This window comes from Panicum virgatum, chromosome 1N (assembly GCF_016808335.1).
Source record: "Panicum virgatum strain AP13 chromosome 1N, P.virgatum_v5, whole genome shotgun sequence".
NCBI classification, from domain to species: domain Eukaryota; kingdom Viridiplantae; phylum Streptophyta; class Magnoliopsida; order Poales; family Poaceae; genus Panicum; species Panicum virgatum.
Window position 1 is genome coordinate 33,674,329 of NC_053145.1, and position 7,624 is coordinate 33,681,952.

The window sequence follows — 7,624 nt, forward strand, 5'->3', positions numbered from 1 at the left end:
ACTTCGAGGCCCATCCCGTCACCGTGGTCTCGTCTTTCCCTTTGGGAGAGATATCCCGCAACCGGGAAGCCGAGGGTAGAATCGCCAAATGGTCTATGGAGCTGATGGGAGAAACTCTTACCTACGCCCCGCGCAAAGCGATCAAGTCCCAAATCTTGGCCGACTTCGTGGCTGAATGGACGGACATTCAGCTACCCACACCACAAATCTAGGGCGAATGCTGGACTATGTACTTCGACGGGTCGGTGATGAAAACCGGCGCCGGTGCCGGCCTCCTCTTCATCTCACCCCTCGGAGAACACATGCGGTACGTGATACGCTTGCATTTCCCTGCTTCGAACAACATGGTGGAGTACGAGGCCCTCCTCAGTGGCCTCCGCATCGCCATCGTGCTCGGCGTCAAACGCCTCGACGCGCGCGGTGACTCTCAACTTGTCGTTGACCAAGTCATGAAGGAGTCTACCTGTCACGACCCGAAGATGGAGGCGTACTACAATGCAGTGCGCCGCCTCGAAGACAAATTCGATGGCCTAGAGCTCAATCATGTCCCGCGCAAGTACAACGAGGACGCCGATGAACTAGCCAAGATCGCTTCGGGGTGGACCACCGTCCCTCCGAATATCTTCGCCCGCGACATCACCAAGCCCTCCATTGAATTCACGGATCCGATGGAGATGGGCCCCTTGTCCGCCGGGCCCTCCAACGAGAACCCCCCGGCGGACGAGGCCGAGGCCACGGACATTGACTTCGGGACCACCTCCGCGGACGAGGCCGAAGCAATGGAAGTTGACGAGGCCCCCACTTCGCATGATTGGCGCGTCCAGTATCTCAACTGGATGATTCAAGGGACCCTACCCTCGAACCGTGCTCAGGCGCGGCGCCTCGCCAGGAGGGCCAAGTCCTTCATTCTAATCGATGACGTGCTATACAAGCGTAGTCCCTCAGGCGTCATGCAGTGATGCATCCCCGTCCCCGAGGGCAAGGAGCTGATCTGCGACATCCACACCGGCATCTGCGGCCATCACCCTGCGCCGCGCACCCTCGTGGGTAACGCATTTCGGTAAGGTTTCTATTGGCCCACCGCGGTCGCCGATGCCACTGACATCGTGCGGACCTGCGAGGGTTGTCAGTTCTACGCTCGAAAGATGCACCTCCCGGCCCATGCTCTGCAGACCATCCCCATCACGTGGTCGTTTGCCGTGTGGGGACTAGACCTCGTCGGTCCGCTGCAGAAGGCGCCCGGGGGGTTTTACCCTTTTGCTGGTGGCAGTCGACAAATTCTCCAAGTAGATCGAGGCTCGACCCATCGGCAAGATCAAGTCCGAGCAAGCAGTTCTATTCTTCACCGACATCGTCTTCAAGTTCGGGGTCCCGAACTCGATCATTACCGACAATGGCACCTAGTTCACAGGCAAGAAGTTCTTGGCGTTCTGCGACGGTTTCCACATACGTGTGGACTGGTCGGCTGTGGCACACCCACAGACGAACGGGCAAGTGGAGCGTGCCAATGGCATGATCCTCCAAGGACTGAAGCCAAGGATTTTCAACAAACGGAACAAATTCGGCCGCAGGTGGCTCACGCAGCTACCCTCGGTCATTTGGAGCCTGAGGACGACCCCAAGCAGAGCCACGGGCTTTTCCCCGTTCTTCCTCGTCTATGGCGCCGAGGCCAAACTCCCCACTGACTTGGAGTACGGATCGCCAAGGCTCAAGGCATACCACGAGCAACAAAACCAGCGAGCTCGCGAAGACTCACTGGACCAAGTGGACGAGGCTCGAGTCATGGCGCTCCTCCACTCTGCGCGCTACCAGCAGTCCTTACGAAGGTATCAAGCGCAGAGGGTCCGGCGCCAAGACCTCAACGAAGGGGACTTGGTGCTGAGGCTTCGACAGGACAACAGGGGCCGCCACAAGCTCTCACCTCCATGGGAAGGACCGTACATAATCGCCGAGGTGCTCAAACCCGACACGTACAAGCTGGCGAACAAAAACGGCGAAGTCCTCACCAATGCTTGGAACATACAACAGCTACGTCACTTCTATCCTTAGCATTCCAAGCTATTTGTACATCGTTTGTACTCGCAGTTTAATTTTCCCAAAAATAATAAAGAAGTACACATTACTTGTTTATTTTTGGGAACCTTCGGGACCCTCGAAGGCTCGGATGCGTGCTAACACTGAGGTACGCTCGGCTTTACCCTCGGCAAAGCCGAGCCTCCATCTGGGGCTACTACTGGGGGAACCCCCGAACGTCCCCAAAATATCGCCAATGTTTTTTCGAAATATTTCCGTCTCGACCCTAAGCTTCTCGTATCCTTGGAAAAAACGGACGCGAGGCATAAGCAACTACGGTATGGGGCCGCCTACGCCTCTGGGATACGGCACCCCCCCTCACCACCCTACGCCTACGTTGCTTATGAACGCGGAATTTCCTCGCAGACGTTTATCTAAGTCGCATACGAGAACACAGAAATAAAGTAAAGAAACATAGGCTCGAACGCACAAGGCCTCGATGGGCCACACAGTCGATTTAACGAAAATAAATCTCTTATATTCATAGGATGCGATTACAAAGCGCGACTATGATATATTCACTAATCTATTACATGGGCTTCGAGGCCTAGATTTCCTACAGGCTACCATCCCCCCTTGCGGGTCTTCAGGGGCGTCGAATTCAGCAATGGGAGGGATGTCGGCTTCGAGCTTCTCAGCAAGTATGGTGGCGAACTCCTCTACGGCTGCGTCGGCTTCGTCCATAATGGCCGACGCGGCATCCGCATCAGCGTCATCGGGAACGACATACCCCGACGACACCCTCTGGAGATCCATGAGGTAGTGTGTCGAGGCCATGGCGAGAGCCCGCAGGACACCGAGGCGGAAGGTGCTCTTGGCGTGTTCGGCGATCCGACTGCCTAGCGCGCGCAGGCGGCTGATCACTGAACTACCCAAGACGGCACCCTCCCCCTCGAGCCCTTAACACATGCTCACGGCGGTTTGCTCTAGCTCAGCAAACTCCATTTGCGCCGCCGTGAGTGCGGTGTAGACTGCTTCCTTCGCCGCGGATTCATCCGCCACCTTCTGCCTCAGCTCTGGGCAAAGGGAATCAACGTAAGCTATGAAAAGAAACAAATCGACGAAAACTCGAAGGTACTTACCCATGATACTTTTCTGTGCCTCCTCCCTCTGGGCTTGGGCGGCCTCTTCGAGCGAGGACAAGGAGGCTTTCTTCTCCCTAAGGGCGCCCCCACGTTCTGGAGGGCCACCTCCTTCCCCTTGAGGGCCTCGCCCATTTCCCGGAGGGTCCCGGTGAGCGCAGCTATGGCCACCTCCTTGTGGAGGAGCTCGGTCTTTTGCAGCTCGAGCGATGTCCCGAGGCACTGTAGCTCGTCGCTCTGCGCCTCGGCTTCCCGAGCCTTCTACTCGAGCGCCGTCCGGAGGCGTTGCAGCTCGACAGCTTGCGCCTCAGCTTCCCGAGCCTTCTGCTCCACTGCTGCCTTCTGGACGTCCCGCTCACCGGTAACCCGCGCCAGTTCCTGTTCCAACGCCTGCTAACGCACTCCCAGATCCGCCATTTTCGTGTTGGCGTCGATGTTCTTGAGCACCAGCTCGGCGTTGAGCTGCCCGAGCTGGCTCATCTGGGAGTACATCCGGATCATCTCGGTGCTCTTTTCGTGCGAGATGTCCCTCAGCCGCTGCAGGTGGGAAGGCGTGGGTAAAAACATGTTAACGACGAATCGAATCCGAGCAATTTTCAGGGGAAAGCATTTACCTGGCTGACCTGGTAATCCGCCCCCTGATGGAGCTGGAACGCGCAGTCGAGAGCTTTTAGGATATCGCGGCCGACGCCAAGCTGCGTGTTCCAGGCCTCCTCCTCCTCTTGCTCCTTGCGGAGGAACTCCGAGGGGATCCCGGACAGGACGATCGCCCCAAGATGACGCCCCTCGGATGTCCCCGCCTCGAGCACATCCGCGCTGGCCGACGCGAACTAGGCAATATGCGCAGCGGCGTTGCCGCAGCGGCGCTAGCCGCAGCGGTGGGGTCGATGTCCATCGAGTCCCCGTACTCCTCGCTGTTGTCCAGCAGCTCCACCACCATCGCCGTGCTCCCTTGCGCTGTTGGCACCGGTACCACCGTGACTATACCCTCGTCCCGGGCCTTGGTGGGCTCCGAGACGGGGGCTCCTCCCCCCCCCCCCCGGTGCCCCTTGTGCCGTCTCTTCCTCTGCGACGCCCTCGGCCTCAGCCCTCAGGGGCTCGAGGACGAGGGCCTCCTCTTCTACATGGTCGGCAGGGCGCTCCTGCGTGCCCCCGCCAATTTCTCCTCCCGTATCCGGTCGGGCAGTGCTGGCCGCGTCGCCCTGACCGGCCTCAACTTCAATGACGGCCCGGGCAGCGCCACCGGCACCGCCCCGGCTGGTCTCCTCGGCGTCGTCAGCCTGAGCGGCTGCTTCGGCAACGCTCTGGCCGGCATCGCCCTCCTCCTGTACTCGGGCTTGCTGGGGACAGGGACGCCGAAGCCTCGCTCGTGAAGGCGCACGAAGCTCACGACGTAGCCCTGCGGGGGCTTCGGCTCGGTCTCCTCTGGCCGCGGGGCAATCCACGCCGGTGCCCCCGAGTCAGAAATCCGTGGCAGCAGCCGGTCGGCGACCAACTGCTCCAGAACCGCCACGGTGGCGGAGGATTTCCCCCACGGCAATGGCTCCTGGATGTTCGACATCTCTGCGAGTCGAGGAGGGATGCGGGAGTGAAGGCTCCGAAATGGCTAAGGTGCTCTTTCTCTCTCTCTCTCTCTCTCCTTCCTCTTCCTCCTTTCGCTCTTGGCTGTGGGCTCAGGATGCAGGGGAGGCAGAGAAGGCAAAGTGAGATGAAGGCAAACAGCCAGGTGAGCCCAAACATCCCCCTTCTCTTCGTTTTTATTCACCACGATGGGCGGGTCCACCACCTCAGCTTGAATCTGCCGCATTGAATGCGGTAGATTTCTCTGTCGCTGACGGCTGGGCCCCATGACCGCGGGGTCTCCCACGCGCGCACGTAGCAATAACTGCGACATGGTAACCGGCGGGCGCGGCGCGACTGTTGCGCCATCCCATCCGTCAGCCGCTGCCAACGCCGCTTTGTCTGCTCGAGGCTGCCGCCTGAAAAGGCGCGCCCGCACCACACTGCACGAATCGGGCCACGTCGCCCACAACCAGCGGAAGACCTGTGCGTGCGCGACTCGCGAGTCTACGTCGTTTTCGAATCAAGACGGAATATTCCTTCAGGGGTCCCTGTACCCTCGAAGGAATCACATTTCGAGACCTTACTGATCAGGGGTTTGAAGCCTGGCCCTTCGGAGGTTCGACAGGCGCCCCAGATCACCAGAGTCAGGGACTGCAGGGATGTGCCGTACAAGCCACCCTCGAACGCGGAGTTCGAGACATCCTACGTAGTGTTCAAGGCCAGTTGAGGGTGCCTAGAAGGGGGATCCCATCAAGGGAGAGCATCGAGCCCTCGGACCCTATCGAATGGGTCCGAGCCCCGCCTAGCGAACCCTCGCGAGCGCTTTATGAGATGTGTCCATGGACCATGAGCCGACCCTTATCGAACGGGGCACGGACGTCCGCTTGAACTACCCGCTAATAGCTCACCGAAGCAGCCATTGCTCACGGCCCGGGCATGGGTAGCATGGTGCGCTTCACCCCTCCTCCCTGCAGAAGGGCGACGAGGGTCGTAATCAAAGTCGAGGGTTCCCCTGAACGCCTTCACACGGGCCTAGGCTCGGGGGCTGCTCGCACACCACGGTTCCGATCGCACCCTCAAATGAGTCGACGACCGACAACTACGAAGCTCCACATGTGTAACCAAATCCTCCGCTATTTACGTGCGCTCTCCTGACGGATAAGCTGAACGCCGGGTCGTTGTACCAGCATGGAGAATGCCGAGGGCAGCTGAAAGAGTGCCATTGCCGGCTAAAAAAGACGCTGGTCGACCATCTCGGTGAGGCAACCCAGTGGGACAACGTTCATAGCCCTTGGACGAGCACAAACTCTCCTCCAAGGCCTCGGGGGCTACACCCGCGGGTGCGCTGACGCGCCCCCGCGAAGGAGACTTCACACATATTCGAGGCCTGTAACCCTTTGTGTGCCCTTATACCCTCGATCATACTTCCCGTAAAAAAGAAAGGGGACTTTATTGCTCAATGCAAATAAAGATTACAAAGGGTTACCGACGCGAGGCCGTCAAAAGATACAAACATGTTGCCACCTATGTGGCAATTTTTTCTGTCTTGGGGAGGAGCGAGCGATGAAGAAAGGCACCGAGCCCCTGGCTGACGCAATGGCCAGGCTGCTAGGGATGCGAGGAGCAGCCCCCAGGCCGCACGGGTCCAGCGGGATGCTCTCCTCGCAAGCCTTCCTCTAGCGTCTCCTCCACCGAAGACCTCGCGGGGGGTCAAGCTGGCGGACAGCGCCCTCCGCACCATCTCCCCGAGAACAACCTTGTTGCGGGGGGGGGGGGGACGATGCGAAAAACAGCCGCCAGACCTGGCGTCAGCGCCATGGTCAGGCGTCTCCATCCCCCTTGAGGCTTGGGGACATCGCAGGAGCAGGACCCCACGGGCCCAATGCTCTTCTGCTGATCCCACTTGAGCTGAGGGATGGTGCGCACGCCCACTCCGGTCTTCCCCCACTGCTCGCAAGCATTCTTCTAGCGCCAAAGCCTAAAAAGGCCCGGCCACCCCATCTGGGAGCCTGTCGCGAAAGGCAAAGGAAAACATTACAAGATTTAGGCGATGCTGGAAGAAAGAACTGGGAGGATGGAGAGGAAAGGGAACCCCACGACCCCTATTTATAGCTGCGCCAGGCACCAAGCTTCAAGCCTGTCGAAGGGCAGAGGCTTGGATCGCCCGTGACGGCGCGGCACTCCACGAGCAAAGGATGCCCTCGGTCACCGCACTGAGACACGACTGAACAAAATAAAGCGAAGTTGAGCCCCTGGACGCTAGGCAGCACAGCATCGGCTCAGGCCGACCGCCCTCGAACGGCGCGCCGCAAGGCAACCAGGAAAGGTAGGGCCAAGGCCCTAAGTGCGGGACAGTGCGATGAAAGCGCCAGCTGCCGAGCAGCAGGCGCCATCGTCACCTTGGCCCCCCTTAGCGTGCGGACACGTCTTGTCCCCGAGACAAACAAACATTGAGGCGCGCGCCTCGGAGTATCCTCCCCGCAGGCGCACTACTCTAACCGACGAGTTGTCACATTCACCGGGCCCGCGCTCAGGCGCGCCTAGCAGGTGCACGACTTCGTCCGATCACGTCAAGGGAGAAATCGCCGAATTACCCTTTGGCCGAATCCCTTGACTCGACCAAAGCCTAATTGGGACACCCTAATTGGGGTACTCAGACCGCCTTAAAACGCAAAAACATGTTAAGCGACTGAGCCCACAAAAGCCCACGGCCTCCTTCCAAATCTGGAAGAAAGAAATGAACTCAAAGAAGCCCAGCGTGTGGCCAATTCACATCCCCCTCAAACCCGCGGGACGATCTCCGCCTCGCTCGAGGGTAGCGAGCCCACCCTCGAGCGGGTCACTCATCTCCGCCTCGCTCGAGGGCTCCCCTCGGGACCCTTGACCGCGCAACGCATCTCCGCCTC